The 18,419-nt window shown below is 35.4% G+C and overlaps 1 protein-coding gene across 2 annotated transcripts in view; it reads left to right on the forward strand.

Moving 5' to 3' along the window:
* The window catches only part of LOC110709332 (histone-lysine N-methyltransferase setd3-like), a 43,503-nt gene extending 35,008 nt beyond the window's left edge, over positions 1 to 8,495 (forward strand). Inside the window, exon 13 of one of the 2 annotated variants that reach the window (XR_002508904.1) lies at positions 8,100 to 8,495. The gene's annotated coding sequence lies outside the window, so the exon portion shown is untranslated. The remainder of the gene's footprint in view (positions 1 to 8,099) is intronic. The other variant, XR_002508905.1, reaches the window with a different exon arrangement.
* The last annotated feature ends 9,924 nt before the right edge of the window (positions 8,496 to 18,419 follow it).

Below are 18,419 nucleotides of genomic sequence, written 5' to 3' on the forward strand. Positions count from 1 at the left end.
CACCTTAGAAGAGTCCTAGATTGATTATACTTACAATTAAATTAACTATAAACCCTAAATTGTGAAAATGATATTCGATGATTAACAAAAAATAAAGATATATTACCTCAAAGCCGCTTCGAGAAAAAGCTTAGAAGCCGCTTCAATGGAGAACTGAGAAACCGCTTCAATTGGAGGAATACTGTCAATTGTCAACAGTCAAGATTTTTTTTTTTGTATTTTTATTTTGGAAAATTTGCAAATTGCTGAGTTGGAAGAATACTGTCAATCATAAATAAATCAAATTCAACCCAAATAAAACCACCACACAATCGAAGAAGACACTAAAATTCAACCCAATAAACGAAAATAAATAGAACAAATAAACCCTTAAAAATTCGAAAAAACAATCGTACAAATAAACCCAAAAAATCGAAAACTAATCGATCAAATAAACCTTATTAAAAACGAAACGATTTCGCACAAATACACCCACAAAGATTCAACCCAAAAAATTCGAAAACAACAGGAACATATATGCGAAAAATCTACTACAATCGAAAGTAAAGCCCAAAAATTTGAAACTAAATCGAGAAAGAGAAACGAGACCGAACCGGATGAATGTGACGATCGGAAAATCGTCTTCTACAACCTCAGACTCGAAAAATCGAAACGCAGAGAAGAATTGAAGCACCATCTTCAAAAGGGATGATCGTTAGTCTTCATGGGAAGTTTCTTTCTCTAGGTTTCTCTCTCCTAGTTCCCCTAAAAGATGAATAGACAAAGGAGGAAGAAGGTGAGGAAGTCGGTGAGAGAGTAAGGGGAAAGTAAAGTCGGTGGGAGAGCAGCAGGCATCAACAAATAGGAATAAGGGGCAAAATTGGCAATTCATTAATTTTAGGGGCAAGGCTGTAGTTGCACCACAAAGTACTATTCACTGGCTACAGTAAATTCTTTTGCGTGTTTATAAGGGTTATAGATTAAGAGGAGTGGTTTTACGAAGATGGTAAAAGTTTGTAATTGCAATTTGGTGACATCTCTTGGAGTGGTGTTTGCTCACATCCCCGAAGTTAATGGAGGAGGAGGAGGAGGAGGAGGAGGAAAAGAGCAAGACGTTCGAGGGAAGAAGAATGAGTGGGAGGACGGTTTGTCCTGTACTATCAAAACGATGCAATTCGCGGGAATTTATTATTGTGTTTATCCATGGCGAATTGGTTAGTATATCTAATTTTCTATATCGTTTTATTTTATGCCATGCTTGAAATGATGAATGTGATGTTTCATTGTTTGATTATTTATTTTATGATTATTTAGCATGGATGATTTATTATCAATTATGATTTTATTTGATGATGATATTTTATAAAAAGTATTAACATGTATGTCATTATGTTAATTGTTAAATAATATGTATATATATATATGTATATATATATATATATGTATATATATATATATGTATATATATATATATGTATATATGTATATATGTATATATATATATATATATATATATATATATGTTAATTGTAGTTTAATGGGATTATTGTCGATGGTAATTAATGTGGCAAGAATTATGCTTTAATAAATTATTTATTGGTCTATACATGGTAAAATTAAAGATCCGTTGTAGTTTTCAATGGGTCATGCAGTAATGACTAATTGCCATGGTAATTAGAATAAATTTGAGGTATTTCGAATGTCTTGATTCAATTCAAGTGATGCTTTTTTCAATATGTCATGAAAGATTAATGTGGATAGTATGGTATATATTATTGTTTATTTAATTTATTCATTTTGAAATTTTTTTATTTTACAAGATTATGATTTATTTTGTGTTTTTCTGGTATTGTCTTGTGTAATAATTTCTTTGTAAAGTCAGTTGTTTAAGTATGTATATGAAACAAATTTGATGGCAATGAGGAGTTTGTCAAATTTGTGTATATGTTGACTATGTTGTATAAATTCTTATACATGAAACTGATTTGGTTTATGATGAATGAATTAAATGAATTTATCTTTCGTGATGTCTATGATTTGGAGGAGAATATAATTCTTAAAATATCACGATGAAAGGATAGATGTTTTGACAAAATATTTGTTTATTTTGTTGGTTTGAAAATGTTATTAATTGATGTATGTTGCGGTTAAGGTAACATAGTTATGATTTTTTTTGTTTATTTATTTTATTTCATTGGTGTTGTCATATAATTGATGTTTATTTATGTTTTAATTCTCTCATTTAAATTCAATGTGAGAAGAATAATTTATTGCTTGATATGTGTTTTTTATAGCACACTTTCATTGGGAAATATAGAGTGTTTAGCAACTGTTATTGATGTTTTTTCAAGATGTTTCTATGTTTATTTTAGTGTATTCTATAGATGAAGCCTAAACATATTTAAAATCTACTAAGTGAATAGTAGAGTTGCAAACTAACAGAAAGTTTAAAAGTTTAAGAAACGATATATAGGAGGTGAATTCTATAAGCCAAGTTATTTCCAATCTAGAGGTTTAGTACATGAAACTATCGCGGAATTTACACCACAACAAAATAGTGTAGTAGAAAGGAAGAATAAGACACTTGAAGAAATGATTAATTCTATGTTGTCATATTCAATTTTAAGTGATGGATTTTGGGGGTAAAGTCGTTTTAACGGCATGTTACGTGTAAAATCATGTTCTCATGAAAGGAAAGGATGATACCCCATATGAGCTATGGTACAAAAGGAAACCAAACTTGAGTCATCTCAAAGTTTGGGGTCTTAGGGCAATTGTAAAATTGCCGGAACCTAAACGTAAATGTTAGATGAAAGAGAAGTTGAATGCATTTTATAGGATATGCGGGACATAGCAAATCATATAGGTTCTATGTAATAGAGCAAAATGACTTTTGGTTGGTTTACACCACCATTGAGTCAAGGGATGCATGGTTTGATGAAATTAGATTTTCTTCAATTCCTAGATCAAAGGATATAATTTCGAATACCAATGCTGAAAGCTTTTATTATGCTTTAATTTTATGACAAAACTCATTTAAAGGAGGTATCTACATCATAATCACAACTAAGGAGAAGTAAGAGGCCAAGGAAAGAAAAATCTTTTGGCCCGGTTTTATCATGTGTACTTGGTTGAAAGATCAAGGGATGAAGTTTCAACACAACATCCAAACATTGTTAATGTGGAACATGATCCTTTAACTTATGACGAGGCTATGAAGTCTTGGGATGCTCCAATTTTGAAGGTAGCAATTAATGATGAGATGATTTCATAATGGGAAACGACACTTGGGTATTAGCTAATTTACCGCCTAATTTTAAACCAATAGGGTGCAAATGGATCTTCAAAAGAAAAGAAATTGAGGATTGAGGAAACTGTTGAAAAGTTCGACGCCCGGTTAGTGCCTCATGGTTTTATACAAAAGACTGGTATCGGTTTTTTTGATACATTTGCACCGGTAGCTAGATTCTCAACTATTAGGTTGTTAATAGCACTTGCGGCAATTAAAAATCTAATGATCCATCAAATGGATGTCAAGACAGTGCTCTTGAATGGAGATCTAGAAGAAAAGGTTTGTGTGCAACAACCGGTAGAGTTTGTTGTGGAAGGTCAATAGGCAAAAGTTTGCAAGTTATTAAACCATTGTATAGGCACCTAAGCAATGACATTAAAAGGTTTGATGGGTTGTGTTGTCTAATGGTTTTAAGGTAAACAATTTAGACATGTGTGTATAGAAAATTTTATGACAACGGTTAAGGTGTCATAATTTGTTTATATGTAGATGACATGTAGATTTTTGGATGGAATGGATTTGTCACAAGTTGAAATGACAAAATCCTTTCTTAGTTCGCAGTTTTCCATAAAAGACATGGGAGAAGCGGATGTCATCTTGGGCATAATAATAAAGAAAGAAAAAGGGAATTTGATCTTGTCACAATCTCATTACATTGAGAAAGTGATCATGAAGTTTAATGCTTATAAAAATTCGACTTTTCTTTATTCTAACACCTTTAGATCATAGCATAAAGTTATTACCTAGTAGTTGTATGCCATGACAAGTACTAGACTGGATATTGGTCAAATGATTAGGTACACTAGTAATCCTAGAATGCTACATTGGCAAATTGTTCATAGTTTGTTGAAGTACTTGAATTAAATTATGGTTTATGATTTAATGGGTATCCTTCGGTTGAAGGACATTTGGATGCAAGTTGGATCTCAAATAGGGATTATTCATCCACAAGTTGATGGGTATACCCATATGTCGGAGGTGCCATTTCATAAGTATCTAAGAAGCAAATTAACTTGCATTGCGGATTCTATAAGACATTGGAATTATGTGCATTGCATTCCGCCGATAAAGAAACAGAATGGTTAAGGGTTTTAATGCATGATGAAATTCCTTTGTTGCAAAAGCCAATATCACTAACAGTGATGAAATGGGATAACAATGTAATTTTGGCTAAGAGCCAAGTGTAAAATTGTAAAATAGTGAGTTAAGAAATATTGGTGTAAGGTATTGTTACATCCAAGGACTTAACAAGGATAGTGTAGCCACTATTGTTTATATTCGTACGAAGTTTAATGTCACCAATTGCTTCAAAAGCATAGGTAAGAGATGTTAAAAAAGGATCGCAATCATTTTAGATTGGAGTCCTATGGTTTTCACAAATAAGGGAATCTCAACTTAATGCCCAATAAGACGTTGGGCCTTAAGTTCAATGAGATTAATTATCTTAGTTGATGATTGGGAACTTGTTTAATCATCTAAGGTTAAGTTCCATTTTTTTGTGATGAAAAGAGGTTGTTTTAACTTAATAGAATTCCCGATATACTGCTCGGTCACAGGAGCATGTTTGGAAGTCTACCTATATAAGTGCGAAGTTTAGCCGCTTCAAGGAGCTATTGGGGCATAGCTTTGAAATACTTATGAAAAGGTAGGGACACAAAGCTTTAAGTGTCAAGTATTAATGTAATTTATCTTGTGTATGTAATATCTTCATGAATCCATATATATTGCTTTTGGTTCAATCGTTTTACGACACCAAATGGATGCGGGTTCTTGGAATGTGTATTACATTAAGTGGAAGTTTAAGTCTTTGTACACTTTCATTTATGCATAAGATTGCCCTTTATGATGATAATGTTTTGGAAAAATTGCCCAGAATAATCCTACCTTTAGCCAATCCGCTAAAAATAATCCCACCTTTGGATTATTTTTAAATAATCCCACCGTTACCCCTTTATCTTTTTTAATGGTCCCATTTTACCCGGAACCGGTTGAGTAGGTAATTTTTATTTTTTTATGTTTAATTGACACGTGTAGCTACCTGATTGGTAAAAAAAAAAAAAATCAAAAAAGTAGTAAAAAAAATCTAAACAAAAAAAACACCACCATCTAAGCCACCACCATTTGCACCACCACCCAAACCCAAACCTTACAACCTCCATATCCCTAGACCTGAAACCACCGCCACGGAGATCGCACTGATCGGATCCCACCCACCCACCCACCCCCATTAACCAATAAACTTAACCATTTGAAAACCCACCAAACTAAATCGAGAATCAAGGGACGGGGGAGGTTGGTTGGGCAGATTCAGGGGATGGGGGAGGTCGGCGAAGCCGAAATTAGGGGACGGGGGATGAGGGAGGTTAGTGACGCCGGAATCGGGGTGGGGGAGGTCAATGAGTTGAGACCAGATTCGTGGGTCAAGGAGTTCGGCGAAGGAGTTCGGCGTGACCGAATTTGGGGCTAATTTGTGGGCGTCAAAGCGGCTCCTCTAATGATGTTCGCTGGCGGTTTGCGAAGGAGTAGCAGTAGCGCTGCTACTTGGTGGTTTGCGGGCTGCTGCTGGAGTCAGGCCGGCCGAAAACTTGGAGGGATTGGCCGGAATCGGGAAGGGAGGGATTTGGTGGTTGGATTCGGGGTGGGGAAGGAGATGGTGGCAGAAAAGCTGGTGGCTGGGGCTTATTTTTTTTTTTTCTGTTTTTTTTTTTTTTTGATTTTTTTTTTAATTTTTTTTAATTTTTTTGACCAATCTTATACTGACACGTGTCTAGTAACTTGTAATAACAAGTTAGGTGACCGGTTGGGTCCATTTAAAGCGGAAGAGGTATAAAGGTCGGATTATTAAAAAATAATCAATAGGTGAGATTATTTTTAGCAAATGAGGCAAAGGTCGGATTATTTAGGGCAATTTTTCCTAATGTTTTTGGAATGAGTCTAATTATATTCTAATTGGGGGAGGATTGTTGAGTAATTTAGAGTATGAGACAATTTTCATGTTTGCTTTGCTTAATTAATAAAGGTGAAGGTGTTTAATTAAGTATAACAAAGTAATTAGAAGCTAATAACCTCAGTTTAAAGGGGTATACTTGGTTTAGAGTGAAGAACCTAAGTTTAGAGGAATAAACAAGGAGAAGCAGGGGAAGCATAGCTACCTGTCTTCTGCCATTCAGGCTGCCGCTGCCGCCCTTTAAGGCTCAAGAACGAAGAAGGAAACCAAAGGACTGCTGCACAGATCGTGTAATCTCCACCCTATTGGGCGCGAGAACGATTTTCTTGGATTGGTGTGTTCGCCCGGTAGGGCAACCACCACCTGGTCGGGCGTGCATCCACCTAGACTTCAGGACGTTAATTCGCGCGGTCTGGCCAATCGGAATCCGGTCGGGTGCGAGCTTGGCTGATGGTTTGTGATAGTTTGTGGCGGTTTATGTCGGTTTCTTCTTTGTGTTGTTTGGCTTGGTTTTATTGCTTCTATGTATATGTGTTCACACATATGATGAAGGGGACAGGGGAAGAAAATAAATCAGATTATTTTCTTTGAATTCTTTTTGCAACTTTTATTTATCATCATCATAAATAATCATAAGTTTGGTTACATTAGATCACAATCTTCTTTGTGTTGTTTGGCTTAGTTTTATTGCTTCTATGTATATGTGTTCACACATATGATGAAGGGGATATGGGAAGTAAATAAATCAGATTATTTTCTTTGAATTCTTTTTGCAACTTTTATTTATCATCATCATAAATAATCATAAGTTTGGTTACATTAGATTACCAACATACTACACACTGTTGTGATTGTCTTCGTTGTATCTCCTAGTAATTTCGTGATATCCGGTGAGTAAAAATTTAGGGTCAAAATATTACTTTGGGATATTGTTTTTGTTCAGGTCTCGAAGTGTCATTTTTGTGACCCGGTAAACCAAATTCCCCAACATGTCTAACATCATATAATAGTTTCATTAAAATCTAGAGTGAACCATGTATCTCTTTCTCACTCTTCATTGGTGTGGGGTAAGGGAGAAGAGAAAGGGGAGGGGGCAGGTGGGGGAAGTGGGGTTATTGTTAGGGCTACAGGGTAGATTTGTGATTGAAATTGGTGGGTGGGGGAAGTTTGGACATGCATTTAGTGTCTCTGTGTACTGGTGGAAAGGGGGAGGACAAAAAGAGTTTTGAGGGATTAAGGGTTGGGGCTGGGGGTTTGGAAAAAAAGGTTGAGCAGTTGGTGATTTCAGGTTTCATTTGGTGTAGCGTAATGATGATACCGATTACCATAGCAGCAGCTCATACATTGTGTCACTGTGGAGTGGATGGTTTGACTGCCACCTTGCACTGAGAGTCACCCTCCTAATTGTTCACTGGTTTCATTTCCTGACTTGCAACTATGACTAGAATGTTCTAAGAGCTATTGTTGATATTTTTCTACACCTCAACCACCTTTAGGATGTGGTTTAGGCTCTCATGTCCGAGTGTGAGATTTTTACACGAATCATTTTTAAAAATGTTTTATATATTTGTTTATTTGAATCATGTTAATGTTGATTTCAAATTGCGGTGAATAATCAAGTCTTGTTTGAATACCTTGTACTTAATTCTATAGAAAAATAAAAAATATAAACCTCTTGCAATATGGATGTCTAACAAGGTCTACAATTTCTTATTTGGTCATTCAGTAGTAATATCATCAGTCTTTGTGTACATCTGTTTTCACTTTACTTGTCTTAGTTGGGAGACTTCTTAAGGGTGATAGTTGACCTTGCATAACGAGTTTCATTTAAAATGTCCTTTTTGCATCTGTATGTTTGGTTTCTAACTGTTAATGTCTTAGGTGGTTGCAGGTGTACAGAAGAGAATGTGCACCATGTATTTCTGGTGTATATGGTGGTGATATGGCATAAGTAAATATGCAATTATGATGTAAAGTCGCTATAATTCTTCTGTTTCTATTGCTCCTCGCTCATCATATACAAAATAGATTAACTTTAGAACCCCTTGCGCCAATCTAGCTCTACTATCTTTTATGTACACTGTAATTTTTTAACAAATCTATGATGTAAGATTTGTTTACCACATTTGATGTAGAAGGATAATATGATGGGTGTGTAGAATCCTTGTGTTGTAGAGTATTCAAATGAAAATAGGATAGTACACCAGGGTGAACCATGTGCATGGTGCACCTGATAAATAAAAAAAAGGCGGAAATAACATAATTTGGTTGAATAAAGAACATATTTATGTTAGACAAAGAACATACCTATATATGTTTGATAATATGTTCTTTTATACTTATGTTATTTAACATATATTGATTAAATATGTTTTTTGAGTTTCAATAATATAAATTATGTTCTTTGAATTTGGCTCATATGTTCTTTAAATTTGGCCCATATGTTCCGTAAGATAATGAGTGACGCACACATTGTATTTTTTTTTTAATTATCATATATATTTAAATTATTTTTATTATCGTATGTTCTTTGATTTTGATCAGTGTGTTCTTAAAATATGAACTATATGTTCTTTACATTATAATTTATGTTCTTTTAACATATATGATTTTGAATTTTAAAATTTGAAATTTAATTTGAAAATGAAATCTTGAAATATTTTTAGTTGAAAATAATTTTTGAGGGTGAAAACTAAAATTAATATAGAAAGTTGAATTTTTAGAGAGAGAAAAAAACTATTTTTGGGAAAATGATATTTTTGGTAAAAGAAAAATTTCTGTTAATGTGTAATTTTTCATGAAATTTTAATAAAGTTTTTATTACGTTCTTTTGGTAACGTCTTTATGTTCATTGGTAATATATGTTCATTGTCAAATACTTACATGTTCATTGTCAAATACTTACATGTTCTTTTTTAAACACTTATATGTTCTTTCCACCTTTTTTTTATAATTAGGTGCACCATGTGCATGGTGCACCTTGGTGCACAAATAAGGAATAGTATTCAAAGGGCCTTTCCATTTAAAAAAAAAAAATTAAGTAGCTTGCAGTAATCATTAGTAACAATTGATTATGCAGGTAAAGGTTATTTTAGGACATTTGATATATATTTTTTTACAATAATGTTGATAAATTTCAATATTTGTAATCTAAACTCTTTATTGTGCCTTGTCAAAAGAACTCAGTTTTATTGACCAATCACCACAAGTGAAGAAATAGGCTAAGGAGAAACCCTTTTATCAAAAAAAGACCCTGATCGAACCTTAACCCAAGTGGTTTTATGGTATGTATGTACGGGTCAGACACTTTGAAAGTGAGGTAAGGGTAAAGGATCTCTACCCTCAACGTGTTTGTAGTGGGGAATGGAGATTGAACCCCCAACCTTAGGTTGAAAGGTGCAATTTTTCTCACTAAACCAAGCTTAGCTTGGTTAGAAAAGGCATTAATGCTTAGAAATCTTTTATATGAGATTCATCAACGAATGTACAAACCTCGTCCAAGTAAAATTATGTATAGGGATCTTGTATGTGAAAATAGGAATTGTGTTAATTCATTCACATTCTTTAGAATGGGTAGCAACATTATAGAGCCTGGGATTATGGAATGGTTCATAGTATTATGTCATTTTCGTCTTATAGCTGCATTCTTTTGGAAACTCATAAAGCTTCAAAGTTATTCTTTGAAAAGAATTTATGAATTAAATAGATGTTTAGGAAGTGTGATCAAGTTTGAGTGCAATGTGCGAATATCAAAGTAACTAAAGGAAAAATGTTAGTTCTCAAATCCTATTTGTGTCTAGCAGAAAAGATTAAGGGATCCTATTAAAGCGAGAGCATATTGATTCTTCTGTATTGTTCAATAATGCAATTAGTTCTTAGCAATAAGGATGAGCCTCTCACTCATGATCCATGCAGGAAATACAATTATAGTTTCTCCAAAATAATTAAAAGCTCAATTAGATGGAGTAGCTGATGGTGAATCAGTCGATTATATTGAAGAAGTTAAGCTTGGAAAATTCTTATCCTTAGAATGAAAAGAGCACCTGTTTGAATCTTTGTAACATGGGAAGAGTTGTATGGGGACAAATGTGTCCAAGAATTATGTGTAAAGGAAGGAAGCACCAAAGACCCAATATATGATAGCTATTTGGACGACAAAGATAGTTAAAATGCCCTACAAGAAATGATGATGGATGAAATGATGGAAGACTAAGCCCCACAACTAGGGCTGTTCAATTTCGGATATTCGATCCGATCCGAAAATTCGGATATCCGAAATTTTCGGGATAGTTTGGTTTTCGGATCGGGTAGTTAAAATTTTCGGACAAAATCCGATTCGTATCCAATCCGAAAATCCGTTTTTTTTGGATATCCGATCCGAAATATCCGAAACCTTAATAACCGGATCGGATATCCGAAATTTCAGATCGGATCGGATCATCGGATTTTCGGATCGGATTTTTCGGAACGGATATTTTTTAACACCCCTACCAAAACAGCAATCAATGCGCAAACCTTTTACTATAGCCAAATTTAAATAATTTCACTATTCATTTTGTAAAAGGAATGAATGAAATGAATTAGCTTAGTCTGTCATAGAGTCAAAGGCAGGCTTAAAAGTGAGTTTGCTAGTCTTTGAAAATCTTAGATTATCTTTTAGAGGAAAACCTCACCTTAAAAGAAAGATTGGTTTTCCATCTCTCTTAAAGTAGAGAAAAATCATAACTATTGTCATGTTTGTTTAGATTATCAATTAAATTGTTGTAATCTTTTCAAGTTAAATTAAATAAAGATTTCTTTTAAAAGGAAATATTATCCTCTCAAACACTGTCTCAAATAAATTATTTTCTATTGAAAAATTCATCATAAACACAATATAAATTGTTATGGTCTATATACGGAAAAGAATTAGATTTGTGCTATGCCCAACTTTAGGAAAACATGGTAGAGATTAGTCACCTTGGTAAAGATGGAATTTGTGAAACGTCATACTTTTCAGCATTTATATACACTAAAGTAATTCTAAAAAAAAAAAAAAAACATAGATTACACATTTCAACACTACATAAACAAATTTCCCGCCCAAAGTCATAGATTTTTTTTTCTCTATTTTTTCCTTTACAAAATAAATAATTTCAAGTTAGTTTTCAAATTTGAAATTTATCAGGACAACAGGTAAGATAGAAAAGTTCAACTTCAACATATACATCCTATGTTCAATTTGACCGTATAAAAAAAAAAAGGTTCGTTACATAATGATAATTCCAGGTATCGAGCGACTAAGTAAATCAACATACAAAATTTATTTTCTCTATTATGCATCAAAATAATCCGACTATGTATCTACAACCTTTAAAATTGGAAAGTTGAGAAAGATTAGGACTTTTGGCAAAAATTAGTGAAAGGAATAGTGGATTGACCAAAATTTAGTAATTTTTTGTTGGTAATTGCAAAATTGCCATCAAGATTTGTTGATTTTCCTTGACTTTTGTTGACTTTCTAGACTTTTTTTGACAAGATTAATTGTTTTTTTTTTTGATGCAAAGGAGGGTCATGCCCATTTATTCAAAAGATCAAATAAAAACTACAACACAAAACGTGGCGAGGCCACACCTATAGTATCCTCCCAAAGAAGACGTTTTATTTCGATCGGAAGATCATCGAAATAAACTATCTTTTCTTCAAGAAGGACACCCATATTAGCTGACTTGTCGGCAACTTTATTGCCCTCTCTAAAACAATGAACAATGTTAACATTACTACCTAAGGATTTAATAAGGTTGCCACAAGCATTGAGCATATGAAAGCATTCTCCTCCCCTTTGATTGGCGTTTTGTGTAGCTTCAACACAAGCCTTGTTGTCCATTTGGATCATTAACTTGACAGGTCCCAATTGTAGTGCCATTTTGATGCCTATTTCGAGCGCTAGAATTTCAGCCTTATAGGCATTACAGATGCCAAATTTGGCTGTGTATCCCTTTATAAATCTGCCATCAACATCACGAAGCACACCTCCACCGCCAACTAAACCCGGGGATCCTTTAGCTGCCCCATCAGTATTCAGAGCTAACCACATTCTCGGTGGAGCAATCCACCTAATGAAGACTTCATCTCTAGGCTTAGCAGTGCCCTCAGTTGTGCCTAAGGAAAAAGTTTTCCATGTTTCTTCAATTTGTGAGCGAAGAAAGGTGCCTGTTTCCATAGGAATTTCATTGCTTCTGCCACCAAACACAAAATTATTTCTCCATTTCTAAATCCACCACAATGTGATAGCAAAACAATTCGGCCATTTTTCTGAGAAAATTAAACCCTCAGTTTCCAGATTTTTCTAATCCATAGCTTAAGATCACCAGTGTAGAAAGAAGGATAAAAAGCCGTACCTCCAACACTGTTCCATATTTTTCTAGCCATAGGACAATCCCAAAACAGATGCAACAATGTTTCATTAGCATTGAGTGAGCAACGGTGGCAGCGAGGATCATCAGCTAGGTGTCTTTTCATACGGTTCGTATTACAGAGAAGTGGGTCATGAAGGGCAAGCCATATAAAGGTTCTAATTCTCTGCTGCACTGGAATTTTCCAAGATAATTCCCACCTATGATCAGATGGGATTTGATCATCCTCCCTCATAATTTTCAGAGCATATTTGATTGAAAATTTACCTTTATTCGGTCCTTTCCAATATCTCAGATCACCTATATCAGGGTCTTCAATAAGAGAGTGAGAAGCGATTTGTTTAAGGTACAATTGAGGTAAAAGATGAGCAAATAAGTCCCAACGCCACCCATCTCCAACACACCACATCTCATTGACAGTAGCTCCTTCGATGGAGTCAAGAATGGCAGCCACACTAACATCCCGAAGAGGTTTATCCGATGCCCAACAATGATCCCAGAACAGAGTTTTCTTACCATTACCAATGGCAACTCTTGACCCTTATCTCAAAAGCGCAGCGTTGTCAACAATACTTCTCCACACATTCGACATGTTGGATGTGGGTTGAAACATATCAATGTCACACCTCCCTTTGCAATATTATGGCGGATTACTCTAGACCAAAGAGAGTCAGGCTTTGAAAGAACTCTCCATCTTAGCTTAGTGAGAAAAGCCGAATTAGCCTGTCTTGCCGAGCGGATACCAAGTCCTCCTTTATCCCTTGGTAATTGAATAGTTTCCCAAGAGAGGAGGCGTATACGACGCCCTTCCTCTGATCCTCCCCAAACAAATCTACGGGCCTTCCTATCAATATCATCACAGATTGTTCTTGGGAGCTTCGCTGTTTGCATCGAATAGTTTGCCATGGTTGTGAGGGTAGACTTGGTGAGAGTGATACGGCCAGCGAGAGATAGATATTTTGTTTTCCATCCCGTTAATCGGCAATCAATTTTCTCACATAGGTGCATAGGTATCCCTTGTTACCCGACTTGTCAAGGTCGGCATCCCAAGGTATAATCCTAAATCCTCTGTAATTTCCATTCCCAGAGCTGCACTTATGTCCTGCTGGTCAGTGGCAGTGATGTTTTGTGAGAAGTATACTCTCGACTTAGGGAGACTGACCCTTTGTCCCGAGGCCGAGCAAAAGCGGTCGAGGCAGTCTTTCATTGCTGTTGCTTGTTGTATAGAAGCTTCAGCAAATAATATGAGATCTTCGGCGAAGAAAAAATTCGACAACAAACGTCCCCCACGACTTGCATACACTGGTTTCCATCGGCCTTCGAGAATTGCCTCTTCGCAAAAGCTCAATTATTACAGCACCTTCATCAACCTGAACTTCGTACTCATCGATCACTGCATCAACTCCATCCTTAATAAAACATTGCACAATTTTTCTATAGTAAGTCTTTATCTTCAATTTGTCTTTGAACTCTGTATCATAAAGTCGCAGCATAACATCATTCGTTTTCCCAAGTCTACGAAAATGCTCTCTAGCAAAATCTAAGGGAACATTCTGCATCGCGAAAACAACGTGTTAATGCAAAATCAAAATATGATTGACTATAAAATAAGAAAACTACATTTTAAATACAATTGTTCAAACAAATCATGCAATATTCCATTTGAATGGTAGCACTCAGAAAATACAAAATGAAAATCTGCCCCTTTACAACTAGTTGACATATTATTCGCCCAAGCATTCACCTCAATCATAGAAGATGACAAACCTTGAATCAAAGGCTTACGCCCACCCTTTTTAACCATCCTTACAAAAAAAACCACAACACCAAAAAAAAAAAAAGATACACAAGTATTCAATTTATATCCAGAATTTCAACTAATAATAAAAGACTTTAAACATAAGTCAAACATGAAATTAATTAAAATAACACCTCCAACATAAATATTATTTGACTTAAAAGTTCATGCAACTTGATCACACACATCTAAAGGCATAAATGTAGGAGTTTTGTTTCAGACTTTATAGATTAACATGAAACTTAATCAAAAGACCTAAATTGTAAGAATAGACCAATTTTTTTCAAAGGCTGACATTCTATACCAGCATCAAGTTCCATAGCTCCAGCATAAAAGGTCAGACATAAACATGCTACAAAAATTAACCTTTCAAAGCCTTTATAATTTAGTTTCTCTAAAAGCATGTATAACATTAGACAACCTTTAAATTGTGCCACCACTAACATTTCTGATCCATGACTTAAGAGTGCTCAAATTGTCTAAGTTTATTAAAACTTCTGCCACTCTGCCTCAATAGTTAAGTTAGATCTCACTTTGGATTCCCTCGACACTCTCATTAGTGTTTCTAAGATAGCTAATCACAACACAAATTTGTTTGAAGTACAAAATGATTCCAATGAGCCATACAAGTTCAAAACAACACATCTTTTGGTAAAAAATTATAGCATCCCATGATAAAACCATAACATATCCCAATATACTATCACAGCACACAATGTTGCAAAAGACACACATTTTTTTTGTTAAAAAAAGGACCAGAAAAAAACAGAACTCCAAAAACAATAATCTAAATATTAACCATATTTCATTTACTTAATATTTTTAATTACAGCCTACTACCTAATACAGCTATATAGATTTACAACTAATAAATTTAAAAGTTGCTAACAACTACAAACTAATACAAAAGACTATAATCTAAACTTCAAAAGCATTAAAAAAAAACCCTAAACAAACTACTACCCGAACTACTAGGGCGAAGGGAACTTGTATGCTTCCGAATCTACATCAGAATCCCCGGGAGAGTAATGGTATATGTTACCTCCAAAATCATCCTCAGACTCTACATCCCACTCCCCGGGATCCACTTGTCCTTCGTCATCATCATCCCCTGCGTCTTCTTTAAACACTTCCCCCAGCCCCTACTCCTCTTGAGGTTCACCCTCCTCATTCTCCTCATCTTCTTCTTCCTCATCTCGTGCCTCATCCTCATCTCCTTTCTCATCTTCCTTCTCCTCTTCTTCCTGTTGTTCTTCTACTTCAGGCTGCACTTCCTCATGAACCACCGGAGGTTCCTGTGGTTCTTGATGAATCACCACAGCAGCCTTATCAACACCTTCCCCTTGCACCTCTTCAACAACTCGACAAGGGACCTTTGCAATAAACTGAACATCCTCATCATCCGAGGAAATCTCCACGTCAACAACCCCACCCTCAACATTAGCCACCACACCAGATGTCTCTCCTACAACACCCACAGACATAGACGCCTTTAACTTAGAACCACCAACTTCCACATCATCATCATTATCACTATCAACTTCAATAACACCAACACAATCACTATCAACCCTAACCCTCTTATGCCCTGATCTTTTTTTTTTCCAAAATTCTTAAACTGAGACATCTCAGCCTCCAACTCAGCCAATTCCCACCGTAAAACATCACATCTCCGATCAGCCTCTGTACGGACATGCAAATTCACGGCTAAGGAATATTCAAGTTCAGCTTTCCTCCTAGTAAACGACTTGAAATTCTCATGTTCGCTTGAAACAACAGGAAACTTTGCCGAGGAACCACCATTAAAATCAGCCATTTTAAGTAGCAGATGAAAATTCAGAGGAACTAAAAGTTTTTTTCCTTTAAAATCGCTTTAAGAAAATAAAAAGTTTCACAGAGAACACCGCTTATGAGAAGAAATAAATTGCAATTTGAAACCATTATGTCAATTTTGTGTCTCTTCATCTGCAATTTGCTACAGTGAATTAGTGCTATTGGAAACCACAATGCATGTATCTTTATATTGTCTTTGTAATAACACTGCAAACGTACTACACAAGAATAAGAATAAGAACATTCTAAAAATAGTTAAAAAGCTAAAAATATACAATGTACAATCAAATTAGTATAAAATCAGCGTACCAAAAAAATATCGCACTGAAAAATCAATCGGGTATTTAAAACTTATATTGTCTTAAAAAAAACTCATAACTTTCCACTTTTAAACAAATTACAACTAGCGAAACATTTACACTTACTTACACTTAATTAAACTGACACATCAAAAAGATCACTCAAATATTTAAAACTTATATTGTCCTTTTTTTTAAGTACTCATAACTATTACGCACAACGTACTTACACAATATTAAAACGACACATCAAAATATAATTATTGTTAGTTTGTCATACTACTTCTTTTTTTAAAAAAATAAAAATAAAAATAAAAAAAACTTTATCTCAATATAGAATACATATTATTCACTCTAAATTCACGAAATATAATTACAACAAATAATTCATTATATTCCAATGCAACAATACGATCGACAAAAATCAACCTCCGAAATTTTCCATTTTGAACTATCGCGCGCCTCGCGCGCGATAAGGCAACTTGTTAATTAAAAAAACCGAGCATAGCTCGAGGATTAACTAGTTTGGTAGTATAAAAGGGTGCTCGCTGCCCAGTACCTAGTAGGGGTTTATCATTCCCCCCCCCCTTTTTTTTTTTTACAAAGGGAGCAACAAAAAAAGAAAGAAACTAAAAGGTATAAAAAAGTAACTCCCTACGCCTAGCATCTGTGGCAAGAGAATGTGCCTCCGGAACCAAAACCCAAGTGACCTTCCGAATATGACACGTAACAAAAGAGGATAAAAGATCCTGGATCTCCTGCAGATTCGAAACAACTGAAATATCTAGAGCCCCAAGATCCCAGAGTAAGTGAGGAATCCTCATGCAGTCATTGTGAATGCAAATATGAGTAAAACCCCGTTGCCGAGCATGCTTAAGCCCATAAAGACAAGCTAATAATTCATAATGAAGAGCAGAGCTAGCCATACAAGCCCGGGCACCACCCCCCGGAGCTTGGAAGAAGACAACTGACGAAAACACTAACCAGTACCAGCATTAAAAGTCCCCTGATCCCAAGCACCATCTAAAAGCATCAAGACACCACAGGTAGCATAATGATCACCCCGAAGAACCCAACTTAGAGGAGGAGTAGAGAACCCAGGAGGAGAATTAGGAGAAGAGCCCGAAATTTCATGAGCTTTCTGGCTACGGGAACACCAATCGAAAGCAAAGTCCAGCACAGAAAGAGGGGAGTAAACCGCCGATCTAAACCTAATATTATTCCGAGTTAACCAGATAGCCTAACACGTACCAAAGAAAAGATCTAGGGCACCCCAATTTTAAGAACCAACAAAGCTTAAGATGACATCTGAAAATCAATTGAGGAAGGGAAGCGGTGTATCTGGTGTGGGACCCGTATCCCAAGGAAAGGAATCCCAAAGGAACCGAGAAAATGAACAATCCTGGATTAAGTGATCCACAGACTCAACAAAGCCACGACAAAAACAGCTAGTCGAGTCAATCAGAAGACCTTTGAGAAAAAGTAAAGCTGCCGTAGGAAGGGCATTGTGCAAAACCTTCCAAGCCAAAATCTTCCATTTCGGAAGAATAGGTAAACCCCACAAGCGTTTCCACCAAACAAAAGGTTATTCTGAGAAAGGATCAATGTGTAAGCTGATTTGGTAGAAAAGGAGCAATCCCGAGTAAATTTCCAGTAAACATAGTCATCAATCTACTAAAACGGACGATCCAACCCAAGGATCGCTGACGCAACCGAATCAAGGAAAAGATACCGAACCAAGGAAGCATTCCAAGAACACGAGTCTGGAGCAATCAACTCTAACACTAAAGAAGGCCAATCTCCCTCAGGAATATAATGCTTAAAAGTAACCTTTACATTGGGTAACCAGTAATCATTAACAATACTAATTTTAGCT

This window comes from Chenopodium quinoa, unplaced genomic scaffold, assembly GCF_001683475.1.
Source record: "Chenopodium quinoa cultivar QQ74 unplaced genomic scaffold, ASM168347v1, whole genome shotgun sequence".
In the NCBI taxonomy this organism is placed as follows: domain Eukaryota; kingdom Viridiplantae; phylum Streptophyta; class Magnoliopsida; order Caryophyllales; family Amaranthaceae; genus Chenopodium; species Chenopodium quinoa.